Below are 17,301 nucleotides of genomic sequence, written 5' to 3'. Positions count from 1 at the left end.
CTTTCTTTCTTTCTTTCTTTCTTTCTTTTTTCTGAAATATAGTTGACAATCAGGTATAAAACATAGTGATTTGACAGTTATATACAGTATGACATGGTCACCACAATAAGTGTAGTCATCTGTCACCATACAAAATTATTATAGTATTATTAATTATATTCCATATTCTATACTTTTTATCCCTGTGACTTGCTTATTTATAACTGGAAGTTTGTGCCTCTGAATCCCCTTCACCTATTTCACCTATCTCCCTATTCCCTACTCCTCTAACAACTACCTGTTTGTTTTCTCCATTTATGGAGCTTATTTTTGCATTTTAAAGTCCCTTCTCCTGAAGGCTGATAAGGTCACAAAGCCCTTTTGCAAAAATACAGGTGAGACTCAGCAGGTTGATTTTCCCACATGGAATGGGACCTGCAGGACAGTAGCCAACCTCATTGAAAAAGTGTTTGGTGACTAGGGATAGTCAGTTACGTCAAAATGTATTAAGATCTGCTCCTAAATTGAGTTGCAAAGAACTAAGTTGCAAAGAACTAAGGATGGATTTGGGAAAATCCAGTGATATTATAGAGAGTTCCTCCTTGGCTAATAGGTGAGGGGATCCTGCCAGTTAACAGGATGAGGAGTAATCACCCCATTCTCTATGACAAATCCAGTGTTACAAGCTAGTTTGGCCATGACCACATTGCTCATATGAGGAGGAGGATCAGGAGGACCTAGACCCTATTCCAATATCTGTACTTTTATGATTGATGTTTAAATAACATACTCAGCACCACCTTTCCACCCAGACTTTATTGTTTTCAAGAATAAACAGGTAAAAGGCAGAGTTGTGGCCTCTCCTTCTCTAAATATCTGACACACTGGTCAAAGTGTTTTGGGGGCTTGGTGGCACTTGAAATTGTCATGCTTTTCAGCTCCTAGGGACACTGGGGCTGAAAAGTGTGGTGCCTGGAATTTTCCATGGGTTCAGTCAAAAGTTTACTTTTGATGTAGAAATCAGTCTCAGATTGTACTATATGGACTGATGTGAGTTAATGGGTAGGCTCTTTTGGGCCTATATACACAAGATGTAACTGATATGGCTAAATGTATTCTAGGAAGAGTTAAGTATGTGTAATTCTTCTTTTGAGTTGTAAAGAATTTTCCCAATGGGGAAATGCCACAATTAGAACATTGGTTGTAAGATAAGTAGAAGAGCAGGAGCTACCAGATTTCCCATTCCAGCCATGGGGTGTAAGTAAAGCAATTAGGACACTGGGATGTGTTGGGAACAGTAAAAGGAGGTCCCCACACTTATTAAGGAACTATTAGAAAAAAAAGGAACTATTAGAGACAAAATTGTTTAAAGGGTCTATACCATTCTACAATCATCCTGTATCTAGTGAGAGAAGCCACTAGAAGGGACACTGGCTTACCCCTCCCAGTTCTGAGGTTAAGAGAATTTCATATTGGATTATCTTCAGTTCAAATTTACCCCTCAACTGTTGTGTAGGAGAGTACAGATTCTTTTGGTATTCTTTGGGAGCCTCTTTTTTATTTTCAAAGCCTCATGAAAAGATTTGGTTATTTGTTGGCTATTGACTTTATTCCAGCTTTGGATATTAATTCAATTCTGTTGACCAATGTACGTAACCCTTCAACCTTTTCAATTCTCTGCCTTCGTACTCCTTGTGCCATTTGGGTTGTGATGTATTGGCCTCCAGACTCTCAAATAGGAAGTATGATCCCAACTTTTGTGTGAGCTGGTGGTTTTACCTCAGGGGCATTCGTTTCCATATTTTACCCAATCCCTTTTCCCCACATGGTGTGGGCTGTTAGTTCCTCAGTTTATTTTGACAGATCTACTCCATTTAGACAGATCTACTCTTAATCCCCTTTATCTGGAGACTGATATGGTTTCATTGCCCTTTTAGAAAAAGATAGGTGAGACCCTAAGATTGAAATAGGAGATGTTACTAGTAAGAGGGAAGAAAGCGATGGTGGATATGCCCCCTGGTCTTTCTTGGGAGCACATATGATATATATATCACTCAGCAAAATTTATGAGAATGCAGGAGACATGGGGAAAAGTAGAGAAAAACAAAAAAAGAGAAACAAGTGATAAAAGGGGAGAGGGGGAGAGAACTGGGAGAAATCCAGAAACATAAGGATGGGGACAGTGTGGGTGTAACCCAGTGTCCCCTTATCTCATTCTTCTCTGAGTTTTCAGAGTATATACAGACTTCATCATATGTGTGATTGTCTTCAGGTCTCTGTGTTAGAAGCCTCTTTGTTTCTGTGGAAGGATCATTTCCTATCCATCTCCTCCTGTAAGCAAGGGATTTTGTACTGAGTGGATTTCTCAAGGGGCCACTTTTTTCATATTTTTAAATTCAGCTATAGTAATTCAATATGTCCTTACTATATACCAAACATTATGCAGCTTAAAAAATTATTTAATTGGTGTAGATTTTTTTAAATATATAAATTGCTCCAAAAACATTAACAGCAAATATGATGTTGTTCTTTGCAATATCCTAGTACCATTATGTAGGCTGAATTTGTGATTAATAATTAATATAAGAACATTACTGATTTTTCAGTATAATACAGTTAATGTTTTGACATTTGTTTTATGTGGCACATGAGGGAGCCCTGCCAGTTATGGATTTTGAGAACAGGATTGTTTAAGGTAGAGCCTTAACCTCCATATCCTGCCTCTAATGGGAATCAGAGGCTTTAGGCACTGGTCAAGACTTGAAGGCACCCACAACTGCCAAAGCTTCCAGCTGTATAGAAAAATGGAGCACGGGATCCCTGGGTGGCACAGCGGTTTGGCGCTTGCCTTTGGCCCAGGGCGCGATCCTGGAGACCCGGGATCGAATCTCACGTCAGGCTCCCGGTGCATGGAACCTGCTTCTCCCTCTGCCTGTGTCTCTGCCTCTCTCTCTCTCACTGTGTGACTATCATAAATAAATAAAAATAAAAAAAAATAAAAAAAGAAAAATGGAGCACAAGCCCCTGTGCTGCATAGAAGTCTCATCTGCAAGTTTAATATTTCCTGTGGACTGCGTGTGGAAATAACTCTCACACTGAGATGAGGACTGATACGAGTTTATGGGTGAGTTTATCCCCTTTCAGGAGATGAGCTGAGAAAGACTGCTCTTGAGTGTAATTTAAGAAGTGGATCACCTCTAGGGGACAGCTACTGAGGAAGAGACCTGACTGACCATGTTGGCTATGCCAAAGAGATTGATGACATTGTTGCTGAGTTTATCAAGAGAACCATTTTGAAAATCCCAATGACTGAAATGATGACAGTCTTCCAAGCCTGGGATTTTTTTTGTCTGAAAATCACCTGCAGACCACAAACTTCTGGCAGAAAAAGGAATCTCTTGTTCAGGACTTGGTTCTGTTTTGTGAGGAGAAGCAATGCAAGTCTTTATGATGCAGCCCTTTTATACGTCATTGATACTTGGTTTCATCAGCACCAGCAAGCTTGGGATTATTTTTCAAGTGAGTGAAGGATCAGGTGAAGATGTTAACCTATTTGATATGGAACAATTCAAAAGATCATTTAAAAAAATTCTTTAGGAAGCATTAAAAAATGTGATGATCAGCTTCAGAGATGCTGAGGAAAGTGTAGTATGGATTTGAATTGCTTGGGGAATGCAGTATGGAAAGCCACACCAGTATAAACCTGCTTATGTGGTGTATTATTCCCAAACTTCATATGACTTGTTCCTCCGAGCTGAAGAACAATCTACCCCTTCTGGGGCAAGCACTGATAGTTGCAAGCCAACACCATTAGATTGTGAAAATGGACCTCAGAAGCTGGTATCTGGACTCTCTTAAGGCTATTGTTTTTAAACAGTATAATCAGATCTCTGAAACTCACAAGTATATTACACCACTACAAAACAAACAAACAAAACCTTTGGGCTGGGTATATACATGGATTCAAGGATTGTTCATGAATACAGAATAGTAAGAGAATCCAGGGAGTGAGTCAAGAAACTTTCGGAGACTATTCTCAACTAAGACTAGAATTTGTACAATATAAACTTAAAATGAAATTCAAAACTGACTTAAATGGGGGCATCTTGGCAAGAGAGAATAACCCCTCTGGTGCCTAATAAAGTTCTCTAGCCTGCATCTTCTCAAAGTGTTGAAATTCTTAGCACCAGCTGGTACTGCAGATGCACTGCTTTCCCTGTTGCTCACTTGCATACCCAACAAAGGAATGAATTATTTTAAAATTAGAGGTAAAGAAGATGAATGTGGTTTTGTAAGCATAGCATCTCCTTGACCATATTGCATATGCATTTCAGTTAATAGCTAGCTGGGTAGCTTCTGTTTATAAACTTGTGTTTTAGGAATTAATCCTTGATATTGACAGTTTATAAATGCTCAGTATAATTGTTGGGACTGATTTTTCCTCCTCCATTGCATATTCCCTCTCCCCACTATCCTGCACAGCATAACAGTTGCGGGCCTGTAAAATGTGACAGGATGTCCCTTTTCTCACTCCTGTCTCTCTTCAATTCTAGAGAGGTCTGGTTCTAATTGCTGATTTCTAGGAATATTTTCTTAAGCCTTGGATCAAAGAGAGAGAAGCAGCAAGAAACTATGTTCAACTCAAAACTTTCTAGGAGAATCACAAAATTGGTTCATTCAAAGGGTAGAGTTGACTCTATTGAGTTGTTATTGTAAGAGATAGTATATCAGATGATTCTGTTATATAAAATAGTGGTTTCACTGTAAATATGCTTTTCATAATCTGTTTTATCATACATATAGCACTCAAACTTACCAGTATTATACTGAATTGTGAATAAAGATATTTAAAAACTGGTAAAAAAATAAACAAAACTGGATTATCTCACTGCTGACCTGGCATGCAGGGGTCTTTGAAGTAGGGAATTTTCTGAGAATGTCTTTTGTAATTTTGAATGTTCCTTTAAAAATAATAAAAGTATATGTTTTGGGGTAGCTGAGAATCTCCTGGCTTGTGTTATCCAATAATGCAGGCATGCGAGGCTCCCCTGCAGTTCTCACTATGACTTCTTTGTTGTCATATTTCATTAGAATTGTATTTGATCACTATTTCTTTGAGTTCCTGTTGAGCTAATAATGTTAATGAGTTCATAACGGAAGTAACTGTATTTGTGTTCTTTTCCCCAAAAAACAATTTGAGGACTTCTGCCCATGCCTTGGAGCAAAGCCCAGGAATATCCAATAGTTTTTTGGGTTATTTTTACATAGCCAAATGTTCCATTGCCATGTCCATGTGGTAAGAAATCAGTTCCTGTGTATTAATCCAGGTTTGCCTCAGTTCTTGAATGTTGGGGAATATCTTTCATTCCCAGCTGGGTCCTGTTTGTAGACTGGAATCCTGCAAGGGATGTGTATATAGGAGTGTGGGGGCAGTAACAGGCAAACACTTCTTGTCTTTCTGTTCTCAGTCCACTCTCCAGTGACCAGTTTCTCCTACTTTTCCCCCTGATGTGCTCCTCAGTGAGAGAAGAGCATACAGTGACATGGTTGGCTAAGTTGTAATGTGGATATAGGCTCTGAGATGTGGACAATAACATGATATGATGCTTCCGGGAAACATTTTCATTTTTCTTCAGGGACCTCAGACTTCATGCCCCTGTCACATGCAGTGACTTTCCTCTGACTTGTCTCTTCGACACTCCCCTCAATCCCTAGGCCTGCTATGAGCATCACTTCTGTTGTCTTTCTTCCTTACTAAGCAGTCCTGTTGGGTGGCCTCCCTATGAAAGAATTCTCAGTCTTCTCCTTTCCCCACAACAACCTGTCAACACAGGAAATCAACATCTTTCTGTGGAATTGCTATTCATTCACAAGGCATACACTTACTTCCTTTCTCCAGGGGCACCTTGGGCCTTAATGTCTTGATTATACCTGTATGAGTCACATACTTGTTCCTGTGTCCCTCAGCCTTCACAGGCATTGGTCACTTTCTCTGAAGCTCTTGGTCAGTGATCTGTAGCAAGACAGAAACAGTACTTGTCCTGTCCTTGTGAGTGTTTAGAAAATACTCTCAGCACACTGGCAAAATTCGCTAAAAATTTGTTTTCTCTTTCTTCTATGTTAATTTTTTTATATCTCTTTGGTAGTTAAATGGAGTAATGCTGGCAGACATGTTTGGTATCATTTATTTGCCAGGTGATCAGCCCTCACTTTAGAATATGGGTGTATTTGACACAAATTGTCCTTGCCTTTAGAGAGTGTTTTAATTTGCTAGGGCTGCCATAAGAAATAACCCACACTGGGTGGCTTTAACAACAAAAACTTATTCTGTCACACATGTGGGCCTCAAAGTAAAACATGGAATTGTTGATATTGTTGGTTATATGTGATGTGAAGAAGATTGTGCAGAAAGGATCTGTCTGGACCTTTGTCCTTGGCTTGTAGACTGCCTTCTACATGTTCAAATAGCATTTTCCATGTATATGTATCTGTTTCCACATTTCCTCTTCTTATAAGGACACTGGTCATATTAATTTAGGGCCACTCTAAAGTCATCATTTTAACTTGATTACCTCTGTAAAACCCTTTTCAAAATAAGAACCCGTTTAAGGAATTGGGTGATAGGATTTCAACATATGAGTTTTTGGAAGGGAACAATTTTGAAGGGAACAATTTAACCCATAACAGAACTTCTGCCACGTCTCTCACCTGAAAGAGCTTGTCTTCAATATTATTTTCACTGCATACTTTTATTATATTTATTTATTTATTTATTTATTTATTTATTTATTTATTTATTTATTTATTTATTTGAATACTTTTAGAAATAGGCATTTGCTGTGACTGACTGATAGATAGTCCCTGGCCCCTAGGATTTTGTGACCGATCACACTGTTGTGCATCCCCTTTTCTTTCTAAGGGCTCCTCTTGAGTGATTAAATTTGGATACAGTCCCAGACCACTTATCATCATAGTTTCTACAAGTGGGAATTGTTGGTCATAGCCTTTTCTTCTGCAAGTGGTGGAAGTGTAGGTCACTCCCAGGTCAGAATTCTATACAAGGACTCTAAGACTTTGTTTCATATTTAGGTACTACAACAATGGTTGCTTGGTTTATAGGATGAAGTATATACACTTTGGGTGGCTACCTAAGATGTTTGCTGGTGTATAATTTATTGTTTGTATATAGCCAAGTAGCCACTGGAGGATGGCTTGGATTCTTTTTTAAAATTCTTTAATATTTTATTTAAATTAAAATTGCCAACATACAGTATAACACTCAGTGCTCATCTCATGTGCCCTCCTTAATGCCCATCAGCCAGTTACCCCATCCCCCCACCCACCTCCCCTTCCGCAACCCTTTGTTTATTTCCCGGAGTTAGGAGTCTCTCATGGTTTGCCTTCCTCTCTAATTTTCCTGCACTCAGTTTCCCTCCTTTCCCTTATGGTCCCTGTCACTATTTCTTATATTCCACATATGAATGAAACCACATGATGATTGTCCTTCTCCTATTGAGTTATTTCACTCAGCATAATAGCCTCTAGTTCCATCCACGTCGATGTAAATGGTAGGTATTCATCCTTTCTGATGGCTGAATAATATTCCATTGTGTGTGTGTGTGTGTGTGTGTGTGTATCGATTCATCTGTTGAAGGACATCATGGCTTATTCTACAGTTTGGCTATTGTGGACATTACTGCTATGAATATTGGAGTGCCGGTGTCACATTGTTTCACTACTTCCGTATCTTTGGAGTAAATACCCAGTAGTTACAAAGCACATGATAAGCTTATTTAGTTTGTATGCACTTATATGTAACATGTAGATCCTGTTTATCCTATCTTATAAGATTATTCAGAAGACATCTACATTGACCAAGAACATTACTTAAAAACATTTTCAACAAGCTGTGCACAGATTTCCACTTGGGCAAATTACCCATGAAGCATATTTGGAGTGAAATTGTTATCAACTGACATTTTTGCAAGATGGAACCAGTGTCAAAACAATGTATCCACTAGCCAGTGCCACACTTTGATCCCTGTATTGATGCTTACCTGAAACCACTAATTGATATACCCCATTTCTGGCTTGTTAGTGGTGTTAGTGGACATCATGAGAATAACAAAGCAGGAACAAGTATTGTGACTAACTTACTTGTTTATTATGGGATGGGTACCAAATGAAAACATGAACAAATTGGGTGTTTACCAAGAAACATCCATTTTGAAGTGGAAGTGGTATATCCAGGGAAGAAATAAACAAGGCATTAATGGTGTCTCAGAGGTACAGGAAATTGTGTCCTGTTACCCTCCAGATTTGGTTGTCTGATATATATGGAATGTGCCAGCGTTTCTTGCAGTTTTATTACACCCAGGTTTATGAGGATGCCTGGGTCTGGTTCAGCTAAGTTAAAGGCACATGTCTTCTGGTAGGCTATGGATACTACCCCAATAAAAACTGCATTTGTGCATGGGAAAGAGCATTGTGCTCAATGAGTGGAGAAGTGGGCTGTACTTCTTGTCCTGGAAGAAACCCCAAGTGCACCTTGTTACATTTGATTGACCCCCTGCACAGAAACTCTCAGGTTGATAGTATGAACTACCTTCTATTAGGTGAATGCCTGGGTAATTCCAACTCAGCCTCTGTGGAGACGAACATTATCAGCAAATTGCAAAAGACATACACCTTCTTTATGTGTCTCTTGTGCATACCCATGGATAAGGGTCATTTGTAGGTGAAAATCAGTGAAACCAACAAATTGCTCATACTTGCACTGTTCAGGTTAGGACCATGGTTACCTGGATAAACCAACAAATTGCTCATACTTGCACTGTTCAGGTTAGGACCATGGTTACCTGGATGGACTATGCATCAAGGCATGGTTGTTCATCTGTAATTTGAAATCTGGTCCCCAAACAAGACCTGTTGACTCCAGCATATCAGGCCAAGGAGCCAGGAAATGTGTGCAGAGTGCCAACTGCACAGTTGAATATAGAGGGGATCTCTGGTTTCCAAAGTCAAAAGTGCCAGATGTCTACCCTTTCCTCAAGGTTACCACTGGGCATGCACTATAGTGGATCCCTGTTCTGAGTATGACCTTGACAAGCTTGTCACCATAGCAAACAGAAGCAATAATTAAGGACTCTTTTTTTAAAAAGATTTTATTTATTTATTCATGAGAGACAGAGAGAGAGAGAGAGAGAGAGAGAGAGAGAGAGAGAGGCAGAGACACAGGCAGAGGGAAAAGCAGGCTCCATGCAGGGAGCCCAATGTGGGACTCGATCTCGGGACCCCAGGATCACGCCCTGGGCTGAAGGCAGGCGCTAAACCGCTGAGCCACCCAGAGATCCCAGTTAAGGACTCTTGTCTGTACTATGTCTTCTATTTGGATTCACTGACCACATCAGTGACATAATGGTGCTATAGTCATAGCCAAAACCACTCATCAGTAGGTAGACATTTGGAATATTATGTGGACCATTCATGCCCCATATTTTTGCCTTGCTACAGACACCATTAAAAGATGGCATTGATCCATAAAGAAACTGAATAGGAGGACTGGACAACTGTTGCTTAGCTCCAAGTGGAGCACATATTTAAGAAAGTCAGTGTGGGCTCTAAATGTGGCAGTTCCCCAGGAGGTTACCTCCCATTAAAGTAGAATGTTTAGTTGTGTCTTTTTGGATTGAGTACAAAGGCCTAGTCTCTCATAAGGGGGAGAAAATAGCTAGCATGTTGACAACTCTTGCTAAAAATTTAGTCCTCCATTCAACTAACTTACTTTATATCCCTATGAAGAATGTGGCTATACCGAGCATATTGTTTTGCTGTATGTAATGTCTCCTGGATCTCTTGCCTGATAAGACATGTTGCTGTTCAATGCAGCCTTTCAGGGATGTGTTTGGCCCCTAGCACTCTCATGTACCAAATCTTTAATTGTGGGCACTACAAGTGTATTTCTTTAGCCACTGTACATATTTCAAACACTCCTCTTGGAGTGCTCTATAATCCTACCAAATGGTAGTGGTCACTGCTGTGGCCTCAGGGTTACCCTCAGAGAGATTTGCTAATTACAAGGATACAGAGGTGGAAGTTAAATATGGTGTGAAGCATCCTCTTCCTATATAAGAGTGTGAGTTTTGGAGTGACACACCACAGGTCCTAGTCTGAGCTCTGCCACTTCTTGAAACTGTAGCCTTGGGAGAAGCATTTAATTTCTCTGATCCAGGATTTCTTCATTTTTACACTGTAGATATTTTATGACCCTCCCTGTGTGCTGAAGCTGCAGTGAGATAATAAATAAAGCCATAGTACAGCTCCTGATACTTAATACTATAAACTTCTCATTCATTATATCATTCATATGTCAGATTGAGTATAAAAAGTATGAGTCCAATGGAAGGAAGTATGAACTCAGGTTCATCAAGTGGAAAGCCACAAAGGGTTGTTCTAGCCTGGGTATTTGGACATTTGAACTTCGAATATAACCCCTAGGGAAATACGAATAAATTTAGTAGTTGATGACTTGTACAGGTAGTGCACATTGTGTAGGGGAAGGAGAGATTTCAAATAGAATTTTCATTTTAATTTACATTTTGGAAAAGCAAGAGAGAATGTCCTTTCTGGGAAGCCTCTCTAGTCGTCCCCACTAACCAGGTGCATGTTTTTTTCTTTGATAATATTGAAAAAATCAAGATGATGCAGGCTGGTATTTGGCCTGTGGAGGAGGCCTTATGTAGGTAGTCACTTAATAGGATGTGATTTTCAGGGACTGCAAGGCCATAATCTATTCATATGCTGAGCACATATGCATGTGTCATTATCTCCACTGTGAGCCATCAAGTAGTCCAGAGAGGAGTGTTCTCCTGCAATCTTCATTATGTCTGCCTGACTGTCCAAATCCTTTGGAGCATATTCAGATGGTAATTTGTTCACCTGTCCACAATTGTGTTATTTAGTTTGTCTTCATAAAGGTAAGGAGAAAGGAATTTTTTTTCTCTTTATGTATGAAAACTGGCTGGGGTATCTATTCTTTTCATGTCTGGGAGGAGGAGGAGGAAGATGATGATCATGAATTTGAGATGATAACTTCTAATGTGTTCCTAGTGTGGCCAACATGGCTGGGGGTAGATGTTCTAGGGTGTTTCAAGGTATAAAGATGGAATGTATGTACCAATTAAGGGCAATCTGGGCAGACTGTGTAAGATAATGGAGCATTGTAAAAAGGCAAAGTGCTGCAGGAAGTGGTCATACCGGCACCTCAGAATTGGACAAATCTGCGAGTCCTTTCTCATGCCGCCCATTCTTCAGTATAAATGATGGGCCCTCCACTCTGTTATTTTCCCTTTTTTATTGTGATAAAATACACAAAATAAAATTTACCATCTTAATCATTTTAAGTGTACTATTCAGTACATTAACATTATTATGGTACTAATGCCACCATCCATCTCCAGGACACTTTAATCTTATAACACTGAAACCTATTAAACAAGAACTCCTTATTTCTCCTTCCCCCAAGCCCCTGGAAACTACCATTCTATTTTTTTGTTTCTGTGATTTTGACTAGCCTAAGTAACTCATATAAATGGAATAAGACAATATTTGTCTTTTCGTGACTGGCTTATTACACTTAGTATAATGTGCTCAATACATTCATATTGTAGCATAAGTCAGAGTTTCCTTCCTTGTTAAGGCTGAGTAAATGGGGCAAGATGGCAGAAGAGTAGGGTCCCCAAGTCACCTGTCCCCACCAACTTACCTAGATAACTTTCAAATCATCCTACGAATTTGGCCTGAGATTTAAAGAGAGAACAGCTGGAGCGTTACAGAGAGAAGAGTTTGCACTTCTAACAAGTACAACTCGTTTTTAGCCACTCTGCACTGAGCAAAATGACTAGAAAGAAGAACTCACCACAAAACAAGGAAATCAGAAACAGTACTCTCTGCCACAGAGTTACAGAATTTGGATTACAATTCGATGTCAGAAAGCCAATTCAGAAGCACAATTATAAAGCTACTGGTGGCTCTGGAAAAAAGCATAAAGGATTCAAGAGACTTCATAACTGCAGAACTTAGATCTAATCAGGCTGAAATTAAAAGTCAATTAAATGAGATGCAATCCAAACTGGAGGTCCTAACAACGAGGGTTAATGAGGTAGAAGAAAGAGTGAGTGACATAGAAGACAAGTTGATGGCAAGGAAGGAAGCTGAGGAAAAAAGAGAAAAACAATTAAAAGACCGTGAGGAAAGGTTAAGGGAAATAAATGACAGCCTCAGAAGGAAAATCTGTTTATTTGGGGTTCCAGAGGGAGTCAAAAGGGACAGAGGACCAGAAAACATATTTGAACAAATCATAGCTGAGAATTTCTCTAACTTGGGGAGGGAAACAGGCATTCAGATCCAGGAGATAGAGAGACACCCCCCCCTAAAATCAATAAAAAACGGTCAACAACTCAACATTTAATAGTGAAACTTGCAAATTCCAAAGATAAAGAGAAAATCCTTAAAGCAACACGAGATAAGAGATCCCTAACTTATATGGGAAGCAATATTAGATTAACAGCAGACCTCTGCACAGAGACCTGGCAGGCCAGAAAGGGCTGACAGGATATATTCAGGGTTCTAAATGAGAAGAACATGCTGCCCAAGAATATTCTATCCAGCAAGGCTCTCATTCAGAATAGGAGGAGAGATAAAGAGCTTCCAAGACAGGCAGAAACTGAAAGAATATGTGACCACCAAACCAGCTGTGCAAGAAATATTAAGGGGGACTCTGTAAAAGAAAGAGGAAGCCCAAAGAAATAAGCCACAAAACAGGGACTGAATAGGTATTATGATGACACTAAATTCATATCTTTCTATAGTAACTCTGAACGTGAATGGGCTTAATGATCCCATCAAAAGATGCAGGGTTTCAGACTGGATAAAAAAGCAAGACCCATCTGTGTGTTGTCTACCAGAGACTCATTTGAGACCTAAGGACACCTCCAGTCTGAAAATGAAGGTTGGAGAACCATTTACCATTCAAATGGTCCTCAAAAGAAATCAGGGGTAGCCATCCTCATATCAGATCAATCAAAGTTTATCCCAAAGACTGCAGTAAGAGATGAAGAGGGACACTATATCATACTTAAAGGATCTATCCAAAAGAGGACCTAAGAATCATGAATATTTATGCCCCTAATGTGGGAGCTGCCAAGTATATCAATCAATTAATAACCAAAGGTAAGACATACTTAGATAATAATACACTTATACTGGGAGACTTCAACATGGCGCTTTCTGCAAATGACAGATCTTCTAAGCACAACATCTCCAAAGAAACAGGAGCTTTAAATGATACACTGGACCAGATGGATTTCACAGATATTTACAGAACTTTACATCCAAACGCAACTGAATATACATACTTCTCAGGTGCACATGGAACTTTCTCCAGAATAGACCACACCCTGGGTCACAAATCAGGTCTCAACTGATACCAAAAGATTGGGATTGTCCCCTGCATATTTTCAGACCATAATGCTTTAAAACTTGAACTCCATCACAAGAGGAAATTTGAAAGAAACTCAAACACATGGAGGTTAAGGAGCATCCTGCTAAAAGATGAAAGGGTCAACCAGGAAATTAGAGAAGAATTAAAAAGATTCATGGAAACTAATGAGAATGAAGATACAACCATTCAAAATCTTTGGGATACAGCAAAAGCAGTCCTGAGAGGGAAATACATCGCAATACAAGCATCCCTCAAAAATTTGAAAAAAACTCAGATACACAAGCTGACCTTGCACCTAAAGGAACTGGAGAAAGAACGGCAAATAAAACCTACACCCAGCAGAAGAAGAGAGTTAAAGATCCGAGCAGAACTTAATGAAATAGAAACCAGAACTGTGGAACAGATTGACAAAACCAGGAGTTGGTTCTTTGAAAGAATTAATAAGATAGATAAACCATTAGCCAGCCTTATTAAAAACGAAAGAGAAAAGACTCTAATAAAATCATGAACCAAAAAGGAGAGATCACCACCAATACCAAGGAAATACAAACGATTTTAAAAACATATTATGAGCAGCTATATGCCAATAAATTAGGCAATCTAGAAGAAATGGACACATTTCTGGAAAATCACAAAGTACCAGGAACTTTGGAACAGGAAGAAATAGAAAACCTGAACAGGCCAATAACCAGGGAGGAAATTGAAGCAGTTATCAAAAACCTCCCAAGACATAAAAGTCCAGAGCCACATGGCTTCCCAGGGGAATTCTATCAAACGTTTAAAGAAGAAACCATACGTATTCTACTAAAGCTGTTCCGAAAGATAGAGATGGAATACTTCCAAACTCGTTCTTCGAGGCCAGCATCACCTTAGTTCTAAAACCAGATAAAGACTCCACCAAAAAGGAGAATTACAGACCAATATCCCTGATGAACACAGATGCAAAAACTTTCAACAAGATACTAGCCAATAGAATCCAACAGTACATTAAGATTATTCACCATGACCAAGTGGCATTCTTTTCCTGGATGCAAGGCTGGCTCAACACTGGTAAAACAATCAACGTGATAGATCATATCAACAAGAAAAAACAAAACAAAACAACAAAAAAAGAGAAAAAACAAGAACCATGTGATCCTCTCAATAGATGCAGAGAAAACATTTGACAAAATACAGCATCCATTCCTGATCAAAACTCTTCAGAGTGTAGGGATAGAGGGAACATTCCTCAGCATCTTAAAAGCCATCTATGAAAAGCCCACAGCAAATATCATTCTCAATGGGGAAACACTGGGAGCCTTTCCCCTAAGATCACAAACATGACAGGGATGTCCACTCTCACCACTGCTATTCAACATAGTACTAGAAGTCCCAGCCTCAGCAATCAAGCAACAAAAAGAAATAAAAGGCATTCAAATTGGCAAAGAAGAAGTCAAACTCTCCCTGTTTGCAGATGATATGATACTGTACATAGAAAACCCAAAAGACTCCACCCCAAGATTGCTAGAACTCGTACAGGAATTCAACAGTGTGGCAGGATACAAAATCAATGCCCAAAAATCAGTGGCATGTCTATACACTAGCAATGAGACTGAAGAAAGAGAAATTAAGGAGTCAATCCCATTTACAATTACACCCAAAAGCACAAGACACCTAGGAATAAAGCTAACCAAAGAGGTTAAGAATCTATACCCAAAAAAGTATAGAACACTTCTGAAAGTAATTGAGGAAGACACAAGGAGATGGAAGACTATTCCATGCTCCTGCATTGGAAGAATTAACATTGTGAAAATGTCAATGCTACCCAGGGCAATTTACACAGTTAATGCACTCCCTATTGAAATACCATGGACTTTCTTCACAGAGTTGGGACAAATAATCTTAAGATTTGTGTGGCATCAGAAAAGACCCCGAATAGCCAAGGGAATATTAAAAACAAAACCAGAGCCGGGGGCATCACAATGCCAGATTCCAGGTTGTACTACAAAGCTGTGATCATCAAGACAGTGTGGTACTGGCGCAAAAACAGACACACAGATCAATGGAACAGAATAGAGAATCCAGACATGGGCCCTCAACTCTATGGTCAACTGTTATTCAACAAAGCAGGAAAGAGAATCCACTGGAAAAAAGACAGTCTTTTCAACAAATGGTGCTGAGCAAATTGGACAGCCACGTGCAGAAGAATGAAAGTAGACCATTCTCTTACACCATACACAAAGATAAACTCAAAATGGATGAAAGATCTAAATGTGAGACAAGATTCCATCAAAATCCTAGAGGCTAACACAGGAAACACCCTTTTTTGAACTTGGCTACAGCAACTTCTTGCAAGATACATCTATGAAGGCAAGGGAAACAAAAGCAAAAATGAACTATTGGGACTTCATCAAGATAAAAAGCTTCTGCACAGCAAAAGAAACAGTCCACAAAACCAGAAGATAACCTACAGAATGGGAGAAGATATTTGCAAATGACCTATCAGATAAAGGGCTAGTATCCAAGATCTATAGAGAACTTATTAAACTCAACAGCAAAGAAACAAACAATCCAATCAAGAAATGGGCAAAAGACATGAGCATAAATTTCACAGAGGAAGACATAGACATGGCCAAGAAGCACATGAGAAAATCTCCACATCACTTGCCATCAGGGAAATACAAATCAAAACCACAATGAGTTACCACGTCACACCAGTGAGAATGGGGAAAATGAACAAGACAGGAAACAACAACTGTTGGAGAGGATGTGGAAAAAGGGGAACCCTCTTGCACTGTTGGTGGGAATGTGAACTGGTGCAGCCCCTCTGGAAAACTGTGTGGAGGTTCCTCAAAGAGTTAAAATAGAACTGCCCTACGACCCAGCAATTGCACTGCTGGGGATTTACCCCAAAGATACAGATGCAGTGAAACGGCAGGACACCTGCACCCCAATGTTTATAGCAGCAATGTCCATAATAGCCAAACTGTGGAAGGAGCCTTGGTGTCCATCGAAAGACGAGTGGATAAAGAAGATGTGTTCTCTATATATAATGGAATATTACTCAGCCATTAAAAATGATAAATCCCCATTTGCTTCAATGTGGATGGAACTGGAGGGTATTATGCTGAGTGAAGTGAGTCAGTCGGAGAAGGACAAACATTACATGGTCTCATTCATTTGGGAAATATAAAAAATAGTGAAAGGGAATAAAGGGGAAAGGAGAGAAAATGAGTGGAAAGTATCAATGAGGGTGACAGAACATGAGAGACTCCTAACTCTGGGAAATGAACAAGGGGTGATGGAAGGGGAGGTGGGCGGGAGGTTGGGGTGAGTCAGTGACAGGCACTGAGGGGGGCACTTGTCGGGATGAGCACTGGGTGTTATGCTATATGTTGGCAAATTGAACTCCAATAAAAAGTATACAAAAAAAGGCTGAGTAATATTCCAGTGTGCGTGTGTGTGTGTGTGTGTGTGTATGTGTGTGTGTGTGTGTGTGTGTATAAAACACATTTTCCTTATCCATTCATTTGTCCATGGACAGTTGGGTTGTTTTTACATTTTATCTACTATAGTAGTGCTGCCATGAACATGGGTGTACAAATATCTCTTTGAGACCCTGCTTTAAGTTATTTTTGGCATTTATACTCAGAGGTGGAATTGCTAGGTTATGTGGCAATTCTTTTTTTTTAAATTTTTTGAAGAAGAGCCATACTGTTTTTCACAGGGACTATACCATTTTATTTTCCCACCAACAGTGCACAAGGGTTCCAGTTTCTCTACATTCCAGCCAACACTTGTTATTTTCTGTTTTTTTTTAATAGAAGGCATATTAATGGCTG

The 17,301-nt window shown here is 39.5% G+C and overlaps 1 pseudogene; it reads left to right on the top strand.

The window, feature by feature from the left end:
* The window catches only part of LOC129517833 (centromere protein N-like), a 54,179-nt pseudogene extending 49,888 nt beyond the window's left edge, over positions 1-4,291 (top strand).
* The last annotated feature ends 13,010 nt before the right edge of the window (positions 4,292-17,301 follow it).

This window comes from Nyctereutes procyonoides, unplaced genomic scaffold (genome assembly GCF_905146905.1).
Source record: "Nyctereutes procyonoides isolate TBG_1078 unplaced genomic scaffold, NYPRO_anot_genome, whole genome shotgun sequence".
NCBI lineage: Eukaryota > Metazoa > Chordata > Mammalia > Carnivora > Canidae > Nyctereutes > Nyctereutes procyonoides.
The sequence above is the reverse complement of the archived record's forward strand: the minus strand, read 5'-3'. Positions and strand labels throughout refer to the sequence as shown.